Raw genomic sequence first — 24573 nt, forward strand, 5'->3', positions numbered from 1 at the left:
GGGGAAAGGTTAACCTGCTGGGTGGAGCTTAGAGTATTACTCACAGTATTATGTAGACTCTAGCCAACCAACCCGCGTCGCGTGTCCCCTGCATTTTATCTCACTTCGTATATGGGAATTGAAGTCTTCCCGCAATTGCCTGCGTTTAGTAAAGCTTCGGAGAAACTGCAATTCCCAGCACACCTCCATTTGCTATCAAACCCTGTCCCTCCCCGCCTCCTCGCCCGCCCCCTATCAATTGTCCTGCACCACACATGCCAGCAAGCTCTGCTTTCCTTAGACTCCGTTCCAGCCCCCGTAGTCTCCTCCTCTGTTCGAGCTTTTCCTGACGGGAGTTGAAGTCTAACTGGTGCTTCACTCTGTTACAGAGAGCGAAGTAAGAACTACAACCCCCGGCGTGCCAGTCTAAGGCCTGCTGTCGCCTCTCTGTTTTTGTTATGGATAAGAGGTCAGCGGCACAGCTGATGCAGGGTAAGAGATGTGTCTGTTCGGGGCTCTTGTCCATACTTGGGGGGGGGGGGGGTGTACGCGGCTGTGGGCCAATGAATGGATGAAGGCGTTTTGTCTCTGATTAAGTAGGGGGTCGAGATGTACTTTTCACCACTTTTCAGTGTTTAATCCTTCGACTAGGGAGGCCTGTAGTTGCTGCACAAGAAGCGGTCCCATCTGCTGCTCCTCCCCCGTGTTTTATGGTACTGTCCTCTGTCCTTGCAATAGGTCACCTGCAAGGTGTTGTGTCCACGTCGTACTTATAGAGTATGCGAGCAACCTGCCACCTCCACACACGATCATGAACTGAGCAAACATGTCGCGCGCATAGATTGTTTAACCCTGCAATAAAACCTCACCGTTAATTAAATAAATATCATAAAGAAGTTGTGGCAATTCAATGAATACGCGACACGGAAAGATACGTATAGAAGTTAAAACTGTTTCAGTTTTCCAAAAAGTAAGAAACAAGTCTCAGAATAATAAATAAACTAACGGTAGCAATAACATTTTTGCTTAATGGTCCCCGTTAAGTGACCACATGCCATCTAATGTGGATTATAACGTGCCTGTTTACTTCGTTTTTTTTAGTGTATTGTAGTTCTCTAGCACCTCCTCAAAGTCTTAGGTCTTTTATGACACAACTCTCATACCTTTAAAATACGCATCTGTTTTGCCCCTAGCCACTCCCGTCCATCCCGTTCCTATGCATCACCATTGTATGCCCAAGTAACATTTTATGGGTCCACTGTGAATATAGCCCCTCTCACGTAGCATGCATTTTTTTGCTTTCACATATGTGGCATCCATTGGCATTAAAAAAAAACTCACCCTAACCTCTCTGAGGTATCAATGATTTTAATTCGCTGCATATGTTACTGAAACTTCATAGAATTAATCGCATAGCCCCCCGAAATAAACGTCACCTTTAGGAGAAAAGTTGCTTTCTGGTTTAACTACCGAACCTCCTTTGTGCTATTTATTGATGACGAGCTCTTGAGGTGGTGCAGCCTTGCACTATTGCTGATCGTAGGCCTCTCTTTCTGTTGTTCCGCTGGTGTAATTCGATTTACTTTGCAGCGCTCACTGCACGGTTGCCAATACCAGTTGAGCATATAATGTGCCGCCTTTGTTCAAGTGAGCGACTGTGAGGCTCCAAATAAGGGGCATACACGATCTTTCCAAATGAGTGATGACGTTGGTCCAAACGATTGACATCGCTGGAGTACAACAGTGACGTTATTGTACCCAAACAAAGTAAATTGTGGGCCAAATGAGTGACATGGTTGGTGTGAATGAGTGATATTGGTGGTCCAAAGGAATGACGCTGCGGGTTCAAATTAATAACTGGGTTTCAAATGAGTGGCAGTGTGGTCACAATGAGTGGTGCTTTGGTTGACACGAGTGACAATTTGTGCACACAAGAATTACATTGATGGCCCACAGAGTGACAGTATTTTATCCAAATCTGGGCCGGTATTGATCTAAATGGAATCTCTAGGGCCAAATTGAATCTGTCAGAGTGATGAGGCCTCGCAATGCGCAGCATATCCTTTTTTTAAAATCCAAACCTTAATTTTGGTTCTAGCTTCATTCTCTCCTGTTCTCTTATTTTAGCTCCGGTAGGTCTTTCCTGAGGAAATAAAGAAGGCAGAGTCCGAACCTGTGCTCCTGACCTTATTTTTCTCCCATTACCTTATTATATACCATACCCGACCCACTTGTAATTGCATGTCTTGATTGCGACGTCCCAGTAGTGTGCAGCGCATGCGCGAGCCTCGTTCCCGGCCGCGCATGCACAGGTTAATAAACGGCGCCCGTGGGGCAGTTCCCGCCGTGACGCGGACAAAGCAACAACGCGTCCCGCGTCATCCTTGACTGTGTGCCGAGTGTGCGTGCGTGCATGCAGGAGTGAGTGCGGGCCCCTCACCCGACCATCAGGGGGGGGACACAACAACTGGCGACGAGGAGCGCCACGACTACGCTCGCCCCGACATATAACGAACGTCGGATCAGCGGTGCTGCGTATCATGGCATAACACGGACCCGGCGCGAACGCTACGATTAAGGTATCGCAGCAGTAGCGGCCTGCACAGGTGCTCGTGCACTGCTGCGCTTCCGCAACGTGGTAATTTTTAGAACCCTGGTCATTCCCAATCACCTGGGGACGACCCTTTACTTCTAACATAGAAAGGAGTGGCCAAGACACGTCGTTGGTGATCCACATATCAGGTTTGGTGCCTCTGTGACACCGAGAGGTGCTTGTGCGACCTGCAACGATGGCAGAAAGTGATGGGGAAGCGGAGACTGCACGTGGCCTGATGGGGCCACAACAAGGATCTCTGTTACCGATGCAGGAGTTTGACATATCAGGACCCCCATCCAAATTGGGGCCAAGATGGTTGCTCTGGATTAAAAAACTTGAAATGTACTTCACAGCAACCAGCGTCACCGATGATGCCGCAAAAAGGGCGACGTTGCTGTACTCTGCAGGGCTGGACGTCATCCGCATTTTTGAGGCATGCAATCAGCAGGTGGTCACATATGCTACGGTCAAGACTGCTTTGGAAAACCACTTCATACCTCAGTCGAATATGGACTATGAGAGATTCCTGTTCTGTGGTGAGAAGCAGAAAGATGAAGAACCTCTTGATCAGTTTTGTGCCAGGCTGAGAATGATGGCCACTGCATGCCGCTGGGACAATGATGAGTCTATGATACGGAACCAGGTAATACAAGGTTGTAGCTCGAGCAAGCTAAGGAGACAAGTATTGCGAGAACCTGGATGGACACTAACACAAATATTGGACAGTGGCAGGACGTTTGAACTGGCGGAATCGAGAGGCGCAAAGATGGACGCAGCCAGGCGCCCAGGTATGGCGGACGAGGCATATGCTATTAGCAGACTTGGGAACACGAAAGAAAAGTGGGGCCAGAAAAAACTAGAAACTCGCAATTCTCCAGGATCGGAGTCAATATGTCAATTCTGCGGTTATGACCTGCCACATTCAGAGGAATGCCCGGCCAAATCAAGATCATGTGGCCGGTGCGAGGGACCAGGGCACTATGCCCGTATGTGCCGAGGCCCAGCAAGAAGTCGCTGTGGCGGATCCGGAAGACTACGGAGCATTGCCGCTCTTGAACAGGAAATTCAAAGGCTGCAGCTAGCTGAGGAAGAGGAGGAGGAGGATGAAGAAGTGTTCTTCATTTCTAACCTAGCGTCGGGAACCAGGAAGAAGAGGCAGCCCAAATGCATGGTGGACATACAAGGTGTGTCGACACAGGCTTTAATTGACACTGGGGCCTCCGTATGTGTATTGGCCGAAGAACAACACCAAAAACCTCCGGGACCCCCTGCGCTAGACAGCTCCGCGGCTAAAATATTCACGTTTGGAGGTGACACCCAGTTACCCATCAAGGGTGTATTCGTCACGCCGGTCACCAAGGGTGACAAAGCAATCAAAGCACGTTTTTTTGTCACGGACGTGAGTCTTCATTCATTACTCAGCTGTGCAGCATCTGAGGCCCTTGGTTTGGTGCATTTCGCACTGGAAGTGTATCAAATAGACGTTGAGTGCCTGCTGGACAAATATGCAGGCATTTTTGAAGGAGTAGGGAAACTGAAGGCGCCCCCGATAAGGCTTCACATCGACGACACCATCAGACCGACCGCTCTGAAACACAGACGTATTCCGTTCCATCTCAGGGAAAAAGTAGAAGAAGAGCTGCGGTCGCTGGTTAACATGGATATCATTGAGAGGGTGGAAGGGCCCACACCCTGGGTTTCACCGATAGTAGTCGCCCCCAAACCTAAGCAGCCGGGAGCAGTAAGGATCTGCGTAGACATGCGCCTCCCCAATGCGGCGATTAAGAGGGAGAGACATCTAACACCAATCCTCGATGACATCGTAGGGGAACTTCAAGGGGCACGTGTGTTCTCCAAGCTGGATCTACGAGCGGGATATCACCAACTGGAGCTCCACCCCGACTCAAGATTCATCACAACTTTCACAACACACGAGGGCCTATACCAATTCAAACGTTTGAGTTTTGGAATATCATCTGCGGCTGAAGTATTCCAGAACACAATTAGGGGAGCATTGGCGGGGCTGACAGGTGTCCTAAACATGAGTGATGACATTTTGGTTTTTGCAAACTCAGAAGCAGAGCACCTAAAACGTTTAGAATGCACTCTAAAGAGATTGAAAGACCTGGGGCTCACGTTACACCACCAGAAGTGCGAGTTCTTCAAGGACTGGATAGGGTTTTTCGGCTTCATCTTCCAGGCCGCAGGAATATCCCCGGACCCGGAAAAAGTCACGAGAACAAGAGGCATTCCAGGCCCTAAAGTATGCATTGTCGGATGGAGACACCATGGCATACTTCAACCCAGCGGTGGAGTCAGAGGTAGTGGTGGATGCAAGCCCAGTCGGGGTGGGAGCAGTGCTGTTACAACCCGATGAGCGTGGAGATATGAGACCGATTGCCTACGCAAGCAAAGCACTATCCAGCACAGAGATGAGGTGCTCCCAGATAGAAAGGGAAGCCCTGGCCATCCTATGGGGCTGTCGCCACTTTCGCCTGTACATATTGGGCAAACCTGTAGTGGTGGTCACAGACCACAAGCCGCTGCTGCCTATACCAGCGGGTGCATCATCAAAACCTCCACCTCGCATTGAGAGGTGGATGCTGGCCTTAATGGAGTACGGGGTGAAACTGGTATACAGGCCCGGGACCAACAACCCCGCGGACTATTTGTCAAGGCATCCCAACAAAGAAAGTGCAGAAGGAGACTGCAGTGAAATGGAATGCAACAGTCTACTCTGCCAGATAGTGGAGGCTGCGCTCCCTAGGGCACTGTCGAGACTGGTGATCGCCACAGAGTCATCTAAAGACGAGGTCTTCGACATCATCAAGGCTGCAGTGAGAAGTGGAGACTGGAGGGAAGTCCTGCACAATAACTTGCGGTGCCAGGAGGAGGCCCAGAAAGACCTACAGGCACTCTGGAGGGTGAGAGATGAGTTATCAATCTCTGAAGATTGGGCTGTTGCTCAGGGGCCGACAGATCGTCATCCCGCGAGATCTCAGGCTGCGGATACTGGAGTTGGCGCACATTGGACACCAGGGCATCGTGAAGACAAAGGCAAGGTTAAGGCCAAAAGTATGGTTTACAGGGCTAGAAGAAAGGGTGGAGGGCTTTGTAAAGAGATGTCTGGTCTGCCAAGCTGCCATGCCAGGGGACAAAGCACCACCAATCAGCTCGATGGAACGCAGCACAAAGCCGTGGAGTACCGTACACATGGACTTTGGCGCGACGGGTCGGGGGATGTATTTTCTGGTAGCAGTGGATCAATGGTCGAGGTACCCGGAAGTGGAGGTAGTCGAGTCGACGACTACCGAGTACACCACGGCGGCGTTGGACAGAATGTTCGCAACGCATGGGTTTCCCGAAACCGTGTGCTCAGACAACGGACCAACTTTTACAGGCCGCCAATTTGCCCAGTACCTGAGTGAGAGGGGGATAAAACATCGGAGAGTGTCTCCGCTATGGCCGCGTGCAAACGGTGAGGCCGAAAGAATGATGCGTACGCTCAATAAGGTGATGCAAATCTCAGCCAGCAAAGGGGAACCTCTCAAAAAGAGAATTGTGGAATTCCTTCGAGTGTATCGCACAACCCCTCACCAGTCCACCGGGGTTGCCCCAGCCGAAGCACTCTTCGGGTGCTGCCCGAGAGTGATGATACCGGAAATGGATGACCGGAGACCCGGTGTCATAGACGACGAAAGGGTCCGAGAGGAACGGGCGGAACGCAACGAGAAGGAGAGCGAACAGAGAGGGCTGCAAGAAAAGGAGGTACAAGTCGGAGACTCCGTGCTCGTCAAGAATCGGCACCCGGAAGGGAAACTGTCCTTGCCATTTGAACCACGTCCCTGGAAGGTGACCCATGTGAAAGGCACTATGGTGACTGCGGCCAGTGAACGTGGCACCGTCACCCGCAATCGATCGTTCTTTAAGAAAGTTGACGTCGTACCTGAGGCTCGGACATCAGGGGAGCTCTCAATGCGGGGATCAAGCCCGGAGGTCCAGGAAAGCGAGCCGTCGAGAGATCCGGACCCTACCCGTGGCGCTGACTCGTGCCCAATGTCGTGCCCAGATATCCCGTTCGAGGGGGAAGGAGACTTCCGGCTCATTTCAAAGATTACGTTATGGACTCGGGTGACTGACCTAGGTAGTCCTGAAACTTACACTTGATGTGTGCGATGTTTATGTTACAGTTACGGTGTTCACGTGAGTACATTTTGTTCTTACGACACTGCTGTTTGTTGTTATAGGAAAAAGAAGGGATGTGATGTCCCAGTATTGTGCAGCGCATGCGCGAGCCTCGTTCCCGGCCGCGCATGCGCAGGTTAATAAACTGCGCCCGTGGGGCAGTTCCCGCCGGGACGCGGACGAAGCAACAACGCGTCCCGCGTCATCCTTGACTGTGTGCCGAGTGTGCGTGCGTGCATGCAGGAGTGAGTGCGTGCCCCTCACCCGACCATCGGGGGGGAGGACACAACATTGATGTAGCCGCCTCGGAACATGAGGTCAGGCTAGGGCCGTGAGTACTTGCAAGATACCTTGCTCTTCGTCTCGTCTTGCTTGCAGACTGCATCGAGTGCAAGGTACGAAGAGCAAGGTACCATGGAATACAGATAATCGAGGCATCCTGCAAGTACTCCCTGCCCTAGCTTTGCAGGCATCAAAGAAATTAGGAACGTAAGAAGCAGGGTGGGGTAACACAAGAAGATTGCACATAGAGCTGAGACCGAATCAGACACAGCATACAGATTGGTGCTGTCCTTAGCCCTAAAGAAAGTGGCGTATTGACACCAGTCCACTGAAACCGGTAGGCTTGATATACAACCTTGTACAGCAACACCAGATACTGTAGCACATAAGGTCGTAAAAATTCCTCCTTTCAAAATCAGGAAGGTGGCAGATAGAACCTCTCACAGATATAATACAGCGAGAACTAATGAGTAGTACTTTTCACTGTAGGATATGTTGGGATTATTTCTCCTGAAAGATATTGAAATCTGTGGGCAATTATTGCAACAGTAAGTCCTCTCGAGTTTCCTGCTAAGAGAAACAATCAGGCACAAACCAAGAGCACTTTTTTAGAATTTATTTTTATTTACTGCCAAAGTATCCTATCCGAATAAAGAGTGAAAGATATTCATTTGAAAGGCAGATGACACATGCCTTAAGTTCCACGGCATGTGCCTTTTAGAAAAACCCTAATAGTCACTGGGTATTGTGTATAGATTAGCAATAGGGCAAGTTCCTCTCTTCTATCCCCTCAGCCTAGATAAGTGGAACAACCAGCGCTTTCTAGGGACAGGAAGACACAAGGGCTTATTTGAGTGTGGTTGAAGGGCAAGAGAGACGAGGGCGATATTTGTTGATATATATGTTAAATTGAGACAGTAAGTGACCTGGGAGAAAAGGGTGACCATGTGGGTAATGGGTTCTGTGACAGGGTTGTTGGGGGGGCTTTTCCCCAGGTGGACGTCCTTGTCCCCAGGAGGGGAGGCCCTCCCACATATTACCACCCCCAGGGAACTATTGGGTATCAGCCTCACCTCCCTAGCCTCATAGGAAAGGGCTCTCGTCTGGGGAGAAGTGACAAGACCATGTGAATTGTCACAGTATTAACAGCTGTAAGAAAGTACGGTACACTTTGGCTGTTGGTCTGATCCCAGGACATCTGTGAAGAAGCTGTTTCAGACTCATCAGCTAAAGCATGAGGTTGTGCTAGATCCGAATTGAGCACACATGCTATTCCATGCTAGCCCATGGATCTGACCCATCGGACAGCCCATCCAAACTTAATTCTCAGTAGACTACAAGTTTGTGCAGAATGGCAATGCTAGTGTACTCCTCTACAAACTCGCATTCCACTTTTCCAAATTCTGTAGGTAGTAATATGGTGTCTACCTTAACATGGCATTTCTATTCCACAACCATCATTCTGAACATCTTGTAGATTCATTAAGCTTTACTGACCGAGAGCGGGCAACCCTGTTAACAAGTGTCTAGCGACTTCCACAAAATCAGTCACTTAAAGGTGTCCCCAGCGAGTCACAGCAGAGATACTGCATTGGTTCTTTATGCAGCTTTCCAGAGTCCTTCTGTCTCAGGAAACGTTCTTACCTACAAAAGGAACTTGACTCGTCTTCTGAGGGTGAAACAGCATAGCTGGTGAATATGCTTGAATCGTGCACATAGCACTGTTCCCCCCCTCTATCAGTAGCCTACATCGATTGCTTAACTACACTTGATTTAATGTTAGAACACCTCTCTCATCCCCCATTTGATCTCAACTTTGGTACCCAAGCTTATGACCAGAACATTGCATGCTAGTAACCTACACAGATAATATTTCTTGAGTTCCAAGTTTACAGGTAACCCATTCACCTAATTTATGGAATTATCTGTTCTACATATGCTAAACTCTTATAACCCATGAAGTGATTGACAGCGCATAGTCTCCACATTATCTTGCCCATTGTGTGCCAACTTCCAACACCTGTTAGTCATCATAATACAAATGTGTTAATTTGTTCTTTTTCAATATGCAATCAGCAAATTTCTTTCTTACCCCCACCTGATTTGTTTTAGCTTAGCCACCAGTGACTCTGTATGCAATATTTCACTTACATAGGCTACAAAACTCTAAATAAGTAGCGTGTTTCAACCACACTAAAAGCGCAACGCTCTGAACCCCTCCGTGGCTGTCACCATGCTTTAGAAAAGCCCTGCCATTGAGATAGTTCCTTGCTTTATAATTGACCGACCATTGTTTCCCTGTTATGTTATTTGCCTTTTATACTGAGCTCTTCAGGGGTGACCACACTCGGGGTTTTATTCGGACCATCATCTGTGGGGTGAAAATGAAACCGGGCTAAAGCGAACCGGAAAGGGGAAGAGTGCGGGAAAAGGCCAGTGAGATAAAAACATACTGACTTAACTCACAATATGCTGGGAAATTAAACATAAGGTTGAGTGATGGGGATCGTTGGGATGATGTATAATTTGGAATGCTTTGATCAGAACAAAATGTAATCAAAAGAATGGACGAGAGCTTCAATTTCTGGCCAGCAGAACTTTCATGGAGGTTATTAGTAATGTGCTGGTGGTGTTGTTACGTTAAGTAATGTTATGGATGCATGGTGACATTGAGGTGTGCTTAGGAGGTCCTAGGAGGTGTGAGCGCTAATAACCAGATTTTCATATTGGATTCCCTCTGCTGATAGCAGGTGGGCATCTAGTAACAGCAAGGCCACTAACTGAAGTATCAGAGCCAGGGATTGGTAGTGTTCAGAATGACTGCTGTGGGACACAAAAGGAGAGTTTGACAAACGGATCCCCCTTCCCCATGGCATGCCTGCTTGGCCTCGACTGGAGAAGTGAGAAAGAGTGTTTCCCTTCTATGGAGTGTATTGGTAAATACATGCAGTGTGTGAAAATTAAATTACAGGTTGTAACGGTTTATTGAGAGACGACGCTCAACACAGGCAGTTCCTCGCCTACCCAATCTAGGTGTCACACAGTAAACGGTTTAATGTCAGTTCTTTATTCAGCCTTATTTCTGATGCATATCATACCCTTGGAACCACACCCCTCCCCCCCATAGCTACCAATAAGCTAAGAACTAGGCCGGTGTACAGGAAATATATTTGTTTTATGTGGATGATTGCTAATAAAAAATCGCACTAAAATGTCACACACCACTATATGCGTGGCACAACACAATAAATGCCTCTCTACATAAATAACACAAACAATTTCATTGGGAAAATTTAAATCACAATATTTTATTATACATTTCAAAATAAATGATCATCAACACTGGTCCCTGAATAAAATAACTTTACATTTGCAATGCTGTACTATTTTGTTTTTCCTGCATGCTTAAAAGGCTAGCAGTAAATAAACACATGTTGATTTAGCAGTGGGCTTTTCAGACCTCGCCCTCCCCTACTTTGGTCTGTGTTGGGGAAGTTGAACCCAAAAATTGTGATGTTTGGAGTATTGTGTATTTCAGACCCCCCTCCACTCAAAGGCCTGTGTTGGGGAAGCTATGGTAAAAATTGGGATGGTTTGAGCGTTTTGGATTTCAGAGCCCCCTCCACTTAAAGGCCTGTGTTGGGGAAGCTGAACAGAAGTTTGCCCAATTAAATTACAGACTATAGTTTTCAGCGCACACTGGAAATGAGCTTTGCTAATTTCGAATTTCAACAAAAATTACCTTCTGGTGTTCTGCCAATGGGAATAAATGAAATGTAATATTGTTTAAGGATCTACACAGTTTTGCCCCCCGCCCACTATAAAGGCAACGGATTTAAAGCAAGCAGATTCCCCCACCTTTGGTTTCAATTGGCCCATTTCTACTCACATTGAAAGCTTCCGTTTAAAGTCGAGGAAAGCAAGTTGCATTTCAGGACCCTCTTGGAGGACAGGGCAGGGGTCTGGTCACTCCACCCTCAAGGATGGACCCCCACCTTTGGGCCCAGTCAGCTTTTTTAGGCCTCCTCAGCAATAGACAGCTCCACCCAGATGAAATCTCAGCAATCTCCTTTGGTGTTTCCTTGCGGCTGTCAGATGGTACGTTTCAGCAGCTCTCTCCCTTCCTTAAAGTGATGCCCCTTCCTCACAATGATGCCCCTTCACTCCATGATGCAGGACATAGAATGCCTCCTTGTGCGAATCAGGTCCCGGCCCTCGCTAGCTGTGCAGGCCTAGGACCTTCAGCCATTATCCCCTCATTCTCGCACTTAGGCACCGCTTTCAGCCTAACCAATGGGCCCTCGCCTACCACAGGTGTCAAGGCCGCCAAAAATGATGCCCCTTCCCTCCATGGTGTAGGACATAGAACCCATCCTTTTGTGAATCTGGCCCCAGCCCTCACTAGCTGCGCAGGCCTAGGACCTTCAGCCACTTATTGTATCCTCTACCTCCCACAAGTTACCACAAGCAGAAACTCCCACCTAGGCAACCACGTTGTCCCTTTACCTTGATCCAAGCAATCTGCACTCCCCCAACTCACCACCATCAGAAACTCCTGCTTACAGTCACTACTATACGGTCCAGTTCTAAGCCCTCAGCCCATCCTAGCCCAAACAACCCCCCCTAGGCCACTGAACACTCAGAAGGTCACAAAACCCCCTAACCCAGAGAGTGCCACGAAGAGTCCTCCCCACAGCTTCTAAATGCCATTCAGTAAGGTAGTAGCAAATATTATTCCACCCAGCCTGCCTATCAAGCACGTACCCTATTCACCGTTCCACTGTGGTCTGATCAATGCAAGATCTACACCTGCACACGCCCTTGAATCCATGACTTGATCACCACGCAAAATCTTGACATCCTAGCCACCACTGAAACACGGCTGCATGACACTCCAGGCCCTGCCCTTTCGATAGCCATCCCCCAGGCTTCACAATTTTCTGCTGTGACAGATCTATTGCCAGTGGTGGAGGGGTAGCACTCAAAGCAATGGATTCCCTACCTATCAGAGTCTGTAATTCCACCCTGCCAGACAATTGCCACATGTTGTCTGGTAAATTAACCCTCTCAAACTCTGACACTATCACAATCCTTAGCATCTACCGCCCCCCCAGGCTCAGCACCTTCCTTCGAAGAGAACATCATACACTCATTGGTTACGAATATTAAATCTACCTCCAAGATGATTCTCTTGGGAGACTTCAACCTAGGATACAACGACCCCTCAGATCTAGTTGTAACGTCACTCGCTAACTCTCTGAATGCACTAGGCTTCCAACAAACGGTTACCACCCCTACGCACAACAAAGGACGTATCCTAGATTGGATCACTGACCTAGACTGCCAGGACAACATTCTCATGAATAACCCCTGCCCATGTTCAGACCATAACTTTGTGCACTTTACCATCTCACCCAAAGTCCATTCTACACTGATTCCCATCCCGTTACCCCCTACCATGGCACGTAGCTCTAAGTATATCACTAAAGAGCGTAACGCCCCCCTGCTAAAATCACTCTTACTGGCACTGTTATGGCACTTACCCAACACACTTGCTGACTTGTACTGCAAGACCCTGATGACGGTCATTGTACACACGCAAACTTTCAACCATCGGCACATAGTAACTTGTGGTTCACCCCCGAACTACAAACACTTCACTCTAAAAAACATCAAGCTGAAGCTGACTGGAAGAAATCACCCTCAGAGGCTAAGAAACTACTGGTTTCCCTTGCCGTAGAACACTATAAAAAAGCTATCCTCTCTGCTAAAGCCACTACCTACAACGCCTGCATTGGCAATGCAAAATTCAACACTCGTGAGATGCTCATCATCCTAAAGGAGCTGAAAACCCTCACCAACCCCTCCTCCCGCCCCAGCCTCCATTCTGAAAGATGATTCCTGGTGTGCCAATATCCAGAATGCCATGCTCTCAAAAATTGAAACCCTACACAGAAAAATTTACTCCAAACAACCCCTACTTAAACTCTTGCCCTCTTCCACAACAGCCACAACTGCCTCCTCTTCCATCCTCAAAGATCGGCCTTTGTTTCAATTCACCAATGTCTCTGAAGACAATGTTAAAACTATTCTAAAAGGTCTCAAACCTTCATGATGTAAAGTTGACATTTGTCCTGCAATACCCATCAAAGATTGTGCTGAGATCCTGGCACCTTCATTAATGCCTCCTTCACCAATGGCATTGTCGCCACTAGCCTTAAAGAAGCCTGGGTTCTCCCTCTCATCAAAAAACCCTCGCTTGACCCTATGATTCCTACCAACTACTGCCAAATCACTACCATCCCCTTTTTACAAAACATTCTGGACAGAGCAGCCCATCTGCAAATCCAAAGCTACTCAGAAGAAAATCACATCCTGGAGATGCGCCAGTCGGGGTTCCACCCAGGCCACGGGACGGAATCGGCGTGCCTTGATCTAAAGATTCAGATCGATGAGATCAGGGACAGCGGAAATCCTGCACTACTGTTACTCCTAGACTTGTCGGCTGTATTCGACTTGGTGGACCACAAAATCCTTGCTCATCACCTCTCCTCTGTGGCAAATTTCTCCCCTGAGGCCACAACCTGGATTGACTCCTTCTTAAGCGGTAGAGTCATCCAGGTATTTGCAGATAACAGCAGCATCCCCCTTGCACCCATCACGTGCATTGCACCTCAAGGATCCTGTGTATGCCCAACCCTTTACAACATTGTTACAAAACCATTATTCGTCTTTCTAGATTCAATCGGTCTTTCAACTATGCAGATGACACACAGATTTTACTCTCCCTATCTGGCAATTACCTAGAAGACTCTACCACCCTAAACTCCATTTACACTCTATTTACACCTAGGCATGGATTGCCACCCTCCGTCTCTGTTTAAATAACGACAAGACTGAGATCCTGCTGGTGGACACCCCATCGATGATCAAGAAGCTTAATCACCAAGACTCCTCCTTTAACATTGACGGCATCATGATACCAGTCTCACCCTTTGTGAAAACGCTAGGAGTATACATGGATGATATACTTTCTCTCACATGGCAAGTAAATGCCATTGCCTCCTCAGCCGCGTACTCAACAAAATTAATCAATGCAGCAGGACTCTTCCTTTCCCCGGATAGCTGCCTCACTATAGCCAGGGGTACAATAGGATCAAGGCATAACTTCTGTAATGCCCTTTTCACAGAAAAGATGCAGGTTATACAAAACAACATATTAAGAGCAGCCTTGAATATCCCTAAATTGGAGCATATCACATCTGCAAGAAAAAAAGCCCACTGTCTCCCTATTCGTGAGCAGATTCTCTTTAAAACGCTCTCTATCAGGCACAGATGCCTTTCCAATGATGCCCCTCCCCTATATATTCCAAATATTTTTGAAAACTGTCTCCTCTGGACCGACGAGGGCCGCCTATGCTCATCCTCTCACCCAGCCTAAAATCAAACGGGCTAAAGTGGGAGGCTTCAGCTTCCGTTCCATTGCTGCCAAACATTGGAACCTTCTCCCACCTGCCATGAGAGCTGAACACTCCTACTGTATTTTCGCAAATCACTGAAAACACTGCTTTACCTAACTGTCTTTTGCCATATGGTCGCCCAGACATATGGGCATGACCCACTTTGCAAAAAACATTGACATCCTCCCTACCTGGAATGTGCGACGATTATATATTATGTTTTTATCTCTGTTTGTAACTACTCCTGCAACAGCGCCTGGATGCCTTTTGGGCTTAGCATGCTTTATAAATGTACAAATAAATAAAATAGTACATTCACTTTATAGACCAGTGATGACACCATCGCGTTTACAATCTTGAGCAGTTCCCTGCAAGAGTTCTTGCAGCAAGGATTGGCCAGTTACCCCCCTCTCTCCTCCCAAATCCAGCCTCTCTCTACGGATTGGTTTAAGAGCCTGGAACAGACATATGGCAACTTCCCTTTGTTTCTATGTCAAATGTTGGCAGAAATCTAGTTGTGTGTCAAAAACATTGTGATTTACTAGTAACTGCCATTATATATTCCGCTTCAGCTGATCATGGGGAATTTAATAAAACAACAGCCGGGTCGGCACCATGTTGCACGGGCCTTTGGCATTTTTCCGTCATTTTTACAAAAAGCATAATCGTTAGAAACATTCAATTTATTCCCTGCATACCTAATTTTACACCCCACCAGTTTGCCAACTCTTAATCCGGGACATGTTCATAGAAGCCAGGAACACCTTTTACCTCACCATTACAATTCCCTAAGTTACAGGTGGATGCATTTTATTTCAACAAAATCACCTGGAAATTACCTAATAAAGAACACATCAATCAAGGAAGTATGAGTTATGGTTGCTGAGAGGAATGCCAAAATGATAATAGTCCTTTTAAATTAATAGGAAATCGTTAGTTTCTGCAAATTGGAGCCCTCCTGTCCGCAGCCCCATTTGCCTCTCTGTAAATGGGGGATGCATTTGCTACATAGAGATCTCCATCCGGACCTTCCAGTCATGCACCGTCTAGAGCCCTTTGCTCTGCAAAGAAATGAGCTTTCAGAGACACCAAGTCTAGGGAAAGTCTGTTTTCAACACCTCTTAGCAGCCACACCTTATTGCAGTTGTACACAGCTGGGATGCCAGCCAGGCTTTTAGTGGGGGTGTACTTTGTGATGTTTGCCCCACAGCAAGCAAAAGTGTCTGCCCCAGACCTACAGGTACTTTTTCATGGAAACAAAGTGGGCTTTTCTGTTCAAATGTTTTCAGGTATTTTGCATGTGAAGTATAATATACATTACATCTTGTCAACGCACACTACGTTTTTTCCCTGACATCTTTATGTTGTCAGGGGAACATTTTTCTCTTGTCTTGCTTTAAACTGCAAACGCCCATGCAAAGTCATTTTGGTGTCAGTGTTTGAAAATCCAGCTTTCCATGTTAAAGGGGCTTTTGCATTTCTTCTGCCAGTGTGAATACAAATGCTGCTGTTCCTTTTCTAATGACAGGTAGGCCTTTTCACATGGCCTATCCTTATGTTACATGCAGAAACCCCCATAGTCTGCGTTAATAGGCCCATTTTCTGTGTGAACGTTTTTATTAATTTCTTTGATGAAAACTGGCAGGCCATTCTTCCATAGCCCTCGGTTTTGTTGGTTTGGGGCCTTTGATTACACCTCACAAGCTAAGATTATAAAATGATGCATGCCAGTTTAGCTCAGCCAAATGAGACATACAGATTGGGGACAACACTCTCGGAGTCCAAGTAGACCTTATAAGGCCGTGTATGCAGAGGCGGTCTCGCACCCTAAGTGTAGGCCTTCCTTCACTGCCTAGATATATTCAAGTGATGCCCATTTGAATACACCTAGGACTGTGTGCCCCCCTGCGTTTAGAGCAGGTGGGGGGGGTACTCCCTCTTAACTTGTTATTTGTGGTGGTGTAATGCTATATGTCACCATACCGTGGCTTCATAGTCTGTCAGCCTTGTACAAAGTCACACGACATAGCAAATATCGCGTCTAGAAACACTTGTGTACAGGCGCGTTATAAATGGCATATTATATCAAAATATGACGTAAAAACATGGCTGAATATGGCATGACTTAACACAATGTATCATAATTTGCTCGTATAACAAAACTGCTGTTTTTTCCAAAAATTGAAGAGGGTGGGACAAGTAAATATACAGATAGATAGACCTAAAAATGAATGAAACCCCTTAAAAAACGAAAAATAGCCTTTGGTAGCAAAATCTAAATTCGGAATGAAAAATCAAAATAAAACAGGTGCCTGAATGAAGTGGAAGTCCAACCGGAGCGTGTCTGTGTAACATCACCATGAAGGCATATGTACATTTAAAGAAAAGCCTGATGGCGAATGAACGATCCTACCATGTCTGTGACATGGGCCAGGGTTTTCTGCAGGTTAGAATGTATTGTATTTATTTATTTTTGCATTTATTTCAGCACACCAATCCCTCCGGCATCTAGGTGCTAGTTACAGAAAGTGCATAGTACAGTTCATAAGGTACAAGAAATCATATGGGTTACAGCGTAATAGTAGGTGATAGAAGCACCACACTATGTCAAGTCTCAGGCCTACTACGGGAGAATGTAATGTCGTGTACTGTCGCCTTGAACAGAACACTCCAGAATAACAGTTGTGAAGATCACCCTCAACAGATGACGCACATAGACCTAAAAGCTTCCTTTGAAGGCTTTATTTTTTCCTCGATCATTTTCCCTAAGAACTAATCTTCCAGTTTGGCGTGCTGCCTGCCAACGACGTGTCACAGTCTCTGACATGCGTTGAAGTAGATTGCCTCTGGCACCTGTGCCATGCTCTTCTCTGTTCTCTATGCTGTGATCGACTGGCACGCGCCCTCTCGGTGGGCCTGTGCGTTCTTGTGCTTTGAGAAAAGACCTCAAGCAATGCAGATGTACTGTGATTGAACAGACTGTTGTTTTTTAAATGTCCTGGGCTCGTGTCGTGTCTTGTTGCAGCATTCCAAAATTGGCCTCTGTAGTGTCTTCAGGTGATGTCCCCGGAACTGCCCTCACCAGTAGCCACTGGCAAGTGATAATCGACTTCCAGCAACATGGTGTGCTATATGACGCAGAGAACTGAGCAGGCGATTGACTTTTTATGCCTGGATAGGATCTTGCAACTTACATTTTTTGTTTACCCTTCTTAGCTTAGTCAACAAACAAGTTCTACTTAAAAGCCACATATGGGGTTGTTGTCTGTTCACAGTGGGGACCTGAGTTCGCCCAAACCTGGCATTACTGCCTAACCACATAGCGTGATCCTAGACAAATAATGTTATTTTTCTGTGGCTAAGGCACCGTATCTGCCAAACACTGGGCAGTCTTAGAAACAGCTTCATTGCCCGTATCAGACCTATGTTAACCAAGAGTGGACATGTAAATGCACACGATGCAGGCCCTTGCATCTAAAGAGTGAACTGAGATGCTGGCGGTTGGTGTATAAAGATAAACATAGAGTGACACAACATAGACTCAAATCATAAGGCGGAAATCTGGGTGAAGTATCGCCTAGGGCAGCACAGCCACTCACCATTTATCCGTGGAGCACTGGGCTGCGCTGAACCGGAAGCTGAAGATCCACCCAGAGCGCCTACAGAGAAAACCATTTCTTTAAAGAAGCATTCTCAATGAAAACAGTAGTTCACCCTCACTGCTAGTTTCCTGCCTAATTATAACACATCACATGAACAGTAATATTGAGGGATTTGAAAATGCATCTCTTCTGATTAGACTATTTATAGTCTGATGTACAGAAAACTAGATTACCCTGATCATGGTTAAAATGCTTCCTCACTATCAGGACTCCTCAGAGTCTGGATCCTCAGGACTCTTCATGGTCTAGACCCCCCCTCCCCCTTTTGGACTCTTGTTCACATTTACCCCTTTCCTCTTACTCTATATTTTGGAGGAATACAATTAACATCTCGGACCTTATTACAGAAAAGATGTACGTGTGCAAGCGCTGTTAGCAATTGGGCAAAAGTTGCACTAGTGCAAAAAAATATTCTTTCAGTGCATGTCTGCACCAGGGCAGTGTTTGGCCCAGTCACAGTCCTTTGCTCTGGTGAGAACATTTATTTGAATAATGTTAATGCTATTTGCACTTGCACCAGTGCACATTTTTTGTAATACCACTTGTGATGTGTTTCCATTGTTTTTTAATTTAAATAAATCTTTTTATTATTTTGCAATAAAAGACGCATAAGAAAACAGAACACAAGAAAGGTTGCATAGCGTAGGTACAGCGTATCAATGATTATAAGACAGTACAAAGAATAGATGGGTGACTTGGGTTATCAGGGGAATGAGTGCATCAGGTTACTGCTCATTCAGTACATAGTGGGCTTGGCCCCCCCACCGGGACATTCCATTGTTAAATGCTCACATGGTTCCTGTCCTTTTCCCCCAGACCTTCTGAAACTTCTCAGAGCCTCCTCAGGCATTATAAATTCGCCTCTCTAGGGACGCACATCTGTCCACTTCATTGACCCAACGGCTGAGGCTCAGTCTGTCTGCAGAACCCCACGTTGCGGCTTTGAGCCTCTTTCCCAGTCCCAATGCCACTGCCAGGAATGTCTTTTCATGTTTGGTGAAGTCCACTTCCCCCCAGATTCCCAGTAGTACTAGCTTCGGGTCTTGCGGAACTGAGGACCCCAGTATACCGGAGATCTTGCGGATGCATCTCTGCCAAAAGTCCTGTATTATATCACAGCTCCGCACCATGTGGAAGAAGGTACCCTCTTACCTTCCGCATCTCAGGCAGTCTCTGTTGTCTGCTACCCCCACCTTGTCATCGCTGCGCAGGAGTAGTAGGCCTGATATTGTATTAATCAGAGCCTGGCGTCTATTCCTATGTCTCGTGGGAACATTAATGCTTCTACCTATTCCTCCGACTCTAATGGGCCCACCTCCCTCTCCCATTTTTCTCTGAGTCAGGACAGCTCCTGGGCCCAGAAAGCAGTAAGTACATTGTACAGTGTATATGTAACCTTCGTCGGGATTCTGGCTTGGAGAATGTTTGCTTCTAAGGGGGAGCATTTTGGGACCTCTGCTAATGCGTAGAACTGCATGCTGATGGCATGTGTTAGTTGTAGGTGTCTATAGTAGTCCCTAGTAGGCAGCGCAAACGTTTCCTGCATAGTCCCAGATGCCAGAAGGCTCCCGTCCTGTACCACATCCACAAGGGTGTGAATCGCATGCTCCTCCCAGCTCACAAAGTGATCCATTTTTAGGGAATATGCATGCTGTTCAATAGGGGTTGGTCCATTGTTAGTCTCCCACCCCATCCAATGTGGTGATGAGCCTCTATCCAGGTTTGACGGATGTTTTGCGTCATCCTAGACATATCTGCAGTCTCCCTATCATCACTACATAGTACTTGCAGGGCTGTATTTGCTCCCATATTCCTGGTCTCTCCCCCCATGTGTGGGAGCCCAGGGTCACCATGAAGCCAGTCGTTCACCACTCCCAGTTGTGTTGTCCAGTAGTAGGTGCGTAGACAAGGTAGACCTATTCCCCTTCCCAGACTGAGCGTTGCATGTTTTTGAGGGCTATGCAGGGTTGTTTCCATCCCCTCTCCCCCATAGGAGCTCCTGGAGGATACTATCCACTGATGTAAAGATCGTTTTGGGAATGGGGAGCGGGGCATTCTGAAGGACATATAAAAACTCAGGAGTGTCAGCATTTTAAAGAGGGCGCCTTTGCCCATCAATGTTAGTTTGAGGGATTGCCAGTGGACCACGTCAGTTGCGAATCTGTCTATCACCGGTTGTATGTTGAGATGTAGGAAGTCATCCAAATTAGGGCTTACACGGATGCCCAGACATTCGAAGCTCTGGACCGAGACTGAGTATGGGCAGTGCCCAGGGATTGCCTCGTCTCCACCCTGAAGGGGAAAGAGGACTGTTTTCTGTTTGTTCACCCTAAGTCCACCAAACTTCTGGTATTCCGTAAGGATGCGTGACACCACCGGGCAGGAGGTCTTCAGGTTGCTGATATTGATAAGTAGATTGTCTGCATAGAGTGAGACACGGTCCTCCCCTCCCCATGGCCACGCAAATCCCGTCCATTCTCCTGTCATCATGAGCTTGATCGCTAGCGGCTCTATGGCAATTGTAAATAAATGGGGGGGCAGCCTCGCTTGGTTCCCCGCCCCAGTGTGAAAGCCCTGGAAGATGCCCTATTTACCTGTACCACTGCCTCCGGGAGTCGTACAGTAACATGACCCAAGACATAAAGCTTTTCCCAAATCCCATACGGTCCATAATATCCCATAAGGCCACCCAGCTTTCTCACAGTCTATGGCCAAGAGTGTGAGTGGGTCTTTTATCGGCGGGGGCCTGGTCTATGGCAAATTGTGCCCTGCGTAAGTTCATCCGGGTGGATAGATGGCATAAATCCACATTGGTCTGGGTGTACGAGGGTGTATATAACTCCTAGCAATCTGTTGGCTAAAACCTGTGCCAGGACCTTGGTTTCCCCATTAATTAGCGATACTGGCCTATAGGAGGCACAGAGTTCTTTCCATGTCTAGATCTATTGCTACTCATTGGTCTTCATACAGACCTCCTCGTTTTCTTGCTTCTCGTAATACTTCCCATCTTCTCTATCCACCCTTGGATTCTGGAATGCTCAGTCAATTAACAAGAAAACTCATTCCATCCTTGATATGTTTCTCTGTCTTTACCTACTTTCTATGCATTACTGAGACTTGGCTCTCATCTTTTAATTCTGCTATTCCTGCTTCTATATTCACTTCTGATACTGTATTTACCCATACTCCTTGTTCTGTGGGTCGTGGAGAAGGTACTGGGATTCTTTTACCGGCCCTCCTCCAAGATTCATCGTAATTCCCTCTTTTTACCTACTTTCACTTTTGAATACTATCTTTCTACATTCTCTAAGTCCTGTCTTGTGACCTTTCTTCTGATCTATCGTCCTCCGAGTCCTCTTTCCACTTTCTGTGACGACATTGATGCTTTACTTAGTGTTCTACCTTGTTCTAATCTCTTATTGTTATTGGGTGACTTTAATCTGCATCTTTCTTCTAGTCATGCTTCTCCATTTCGGGCCATTATTGACTCCTATTGTCTCTCTCCACTTCCTACTCCTCCTTTTCATGTTTTGGGTCTCTCCTTGGATCTTATTTTTACCTCGTCAATGTCTACCTTGGAGGTCTCGATCTGCCTTATTTACTCTCTGATCATCACTTGTTCTTATTTTCCAGTTTGTGACACTTATTTATCTCCCCCTGGTCTTACCCCTTCTTTTCTCCGTCGTGAATTTCATACCTTCAATACCGCTCTCTTTGTATCTTCTTGTATTTATACACTCTCATCTTACTCGGCTTTTTGCAGCTCTCTTGATGGATGATGCTGCCTGTGTTTTTTCTGCTTCTCTTTCTACCTCTCAACACTTTCTATCCTCTTTCAAAATGTTCTCCTTCTCGTAAGCCTTCTCAACCTTGGCTTTCTCCGTATCTTTGCTCCATGTGTAGTGCTCGCTGTGGCCTGGAGCATTGCTGGCATAAATCTCGATCTGTGTATTTATTTTTATTTATTTATTTATTTTTTTGATTTGTAGAGCGCACTACAGCCCGCAGGCATCGATGACAGTGTGTCCTTCTCTTCTTAGCATACTTTATATGATGAGGCACTTCTTTCTTCTCAACGTCTCTTGCACTCTCAATCCTCCCACCCTCGCCGTCTTTTCCAATCCCTCTCTCGCCTATTGTCTGTCCCTTGCCTGATCACTCCCTTCTCTCCACACTTACTGCATCTGACTTTTCTAATTTCTTCACTTCTGAAGTGAATTCTCTCCATTCTGCCATTCGTCTTGCTCCCCAGTCTTCATCCTGCTCTGTTCCCCCCCTGCTGCAGTTTCCTCATTCTTATATAGCTCTAATTCTGAGACTTACTCATCTCTCGGGCACATCCTAGTGCTTCTTCTAAAGATCCTGTTCCATCTGCTCTCATTTCCAAAATCTATCCTTCTCTCAATTCTTACATTTCTAGTCTTCTTTACATTTCTCTCACTACTTCTACTTTTCCTCTTCTATTTAAACATGCTTTCATTCTTCCTGTTCTGAAACAACCTTTTTTTGGATCCTGCCATTCCTTTGAATTTCCGTCCTATTTCTCTTCTTCCCTATCTTTCTAAATTAATGGAGCTTCTCGTCTACTCTCAGGTTTCTTCCTTTGTTACTCTTAATTCTATTCTACCTTGCTTTTTAATCTGGTTTTCAAGCTCTTCATTCTTCGGAAACTACTCTTTTTACCTCAATCAAGGTAAGCCTTGTGGCACTTACTCTCCACAGGCCCCTTTGCCTGCAAAAGAAGTAAGGAATAAAAAAGGGAGTAGAGCATTCTGTTGGGGGATTTTTGATGACACTGCAACCACTTTCCTGAGAAAAGCATGTTGTGCAGGAGCACACGTTATTCAGTCTGCATTAACTATCTGTGCTCCTTAGTCTGTTGGACTTTTTTTTTCATTCCTTTGCCACAGTTTTTGCAGCGGCTATTGACTCACTCCAAGATGGCATCCTTTATCTTCATGTTTTCTCTGGTGCCTGTCCCTGCCTACTGACCATTGGCTGACCTGGTACTCTATTTCCATTGGCTGGTCTTGGAGGCGAGAGCTGGCCCTTGTTTCAAAGGCCCATTTCTAAGGCCCCTGTCAGCTTCCCTGTCCACTACCAGGACGCTACATGAACATGAAGCTACTACCACAACCGGACCCTCCGGGGTGCTGCCAGTTCACTCAGTCATGATTCTGAACTACCATGACTCTTGCTCTTCTCTCTGCATGGGATAGTTTCCCTCCTTCTACCTACCCTTTCTTATTCCCTCATTGATCTTCACCCCTGCCTCTTTTTGCTCTAACTGGTCTCCCTGTATGCTCTCTAATGCGCGTCATAGCACCTGCCTCTAACTCATACCTCCTTTCTTTCACCTATGTTGCCTTCGGATAGCCCCTGAAAATCAAATTTGGGGTGTGTTTTTGCAACTGAAATTTTGGGTGTGTTTTTGTAACAAAAATGTGGGTGTGTTTTTGTAACTGAAATTTGGGGTGTGTTTTTGTAACTAAAATATGGGTGTGTTTTTGCAACTGAAATTTGGGGTGTGTTTTTGTAACTAAAATTTGGGTGTGTTTTTGTAACTAAAATATGGGATGTGTTTTTGTAACTGAAATTTGGGTGTGTCATTGAAAGTCAAATTTGGGTGTGTTTGTTTACATTACTTTGGTGGCCTCAATTGTAACCTGCTAGCCCAGTGACTTTTCCTTACCGCATTTCTTCCATATTCCTCATACTGCCATCCTCTCTTTGCTTGCTCATGGATTTGTCTATGTCTCCTATCTACTCCAACTGCTTCTCTATTTACTATCCATCCCTTCTCAACAAGTCTGGTAAGAAGAAATTTAAAAAGGAGATCTTGGCTTCCAACCCAGGTCTCCCCATCGCTGATACCTATTCCAGTGCCTCTGCCAGACAAACCCTCACTGACATTCTCTTTTTCGTTCCTTCACCTGATCTATGGACCCCTCATATGATCTCTGTGCTTTGCCCTGTCTCCTCCTCTCCCATTAATGGTGGCACCCGCTGGGAAGTCCTCATGGCCTTCTTTGACACCTCCAGAGTCATCATTAATGTCTACCTGAAAGGCACTGTCATGGTGAAAGGCCCTCAAGCTAACCTCCTACTATTTGATATGCGATTCCCCTGCCTTCTCAACGTCCTCTCACCTGCAGTTGTCCCCTACTCAACTTCCTTGGCTACCTTGTCCTCCTTTCCCTCTGCCTCATCTCAAGCTCCCTCCACACCTCCGCAGGGTGTACCCCTAATTTGTACCCTTTCCTAGAAGGTTTTTAAGGATGGCAACCTTCTACATCTTGCCACTCCCGCTCTGCTGTCAAACACTGCTCGGACATCTGCCACCTCCTAGAAGAACTTGACCTTGATGTCATCGGTCTTACTGAGACTTGGTTCACAGCCAGCTCTGTCA

At 46.6% G+C, this 24573-nt stretch overlaps 1 protein-coding gene across 2 annotated transcripts in view; it reads left to right on the plus strand.

The window, feature by feature from the left end:
- The first annotated feature begins 324 nt into the window (after positions 1-324).
- Positions 325-24573, plus strand: part of CALCOCO1 (calcium binding and coiled-coil domain 1) — a 417334-nt gene continuing 393085 nt past the window's right edge. For both annotated transcript variants that reach the window (XM_069653276.1, XM_069653277.1), the window contains exon 1: positions 325-471. The gene's annotated coding sequence lies outside the window, so the exon portion shown is untranslated. The remainder of the gene's footprint in view (positions 472-24573) is intronic.

This window comes from Ambystoma mexicanum, chromosome 3q, assembly GCF_040938575.1.
Source record: "Ambystoma mexicanum isolate Mex_15411 chromosome 3q, UKY_AmexF1_1, whole genome shotgun sequence".
Classification (NCBI taxonomy): Eukaryota; Metazoa; Chordata; class Amphibia; order Caudata; family Ambystomatidae; genus Ambystoma; species Ambystoma mexicanum.